Genomic DNA, 520 nt, shown 5'->3' with positions numbered 1-520 from the left:
ACGAGCAACCTTGCATGGTAATTCCGGCCCTTACGGTGATCAATGCATGCAAATTCTTGGTCCATACTGATGGTGCTGTCGAGTGACCCGACGTTGGCGTGACGAGAAGTGTCATTAGCTTTTTTCGTTTCATGGTGGACACCAGGGACGTGGTCAAATTGACGGCATGTCTGCTTGCAGCATGCCAGACCGCCATCTCATTGCAAACAAACGAGCTGAAGGGGTGCAGCACGAATTGAACGAGCCTAGTCTGTCCTGCGGGCACGGCCAACAACGGATTGACACATTTCTTTTGACTGACGCTGCATCATTGCATCCCATCAGGGTAGCAGGCCTAGGCATGAAGCAATCGGTATCACCAAAAAATTGCACGCAGGAGCATGCCTGCCGCGTCAAACAGACTCCCTGGTTGCAGAATTCTTTCTACCAAAGCGATCCTAATCACACAAATATCACACTAGTCAATGGCCGGCGAGTAGTTGTTGCAGCAGACGTTGCCGTACTACAAGCTAGTCAAGGT

The sequence above is a fragment of the Verticillium alfalfae genome, genomic scaffold (assembly GCF_000150825.1).
Source record: "Verticillium alfalfae VaMs.102 supercont1.9 genomic scaffold, whole genome shotgun sequence".
In the NCBI taxonomy this organism is placed as follows: domain Eukaryota; kingdom Fungi; phylum Ascomycota; class Sordariomycetes; order Glomerellales; family Plectosphaerellaceae; genus Verticillium; species Verticillium alfalfae.
This window is presented reverse-complemented; position numbering follows the sequence as displayed.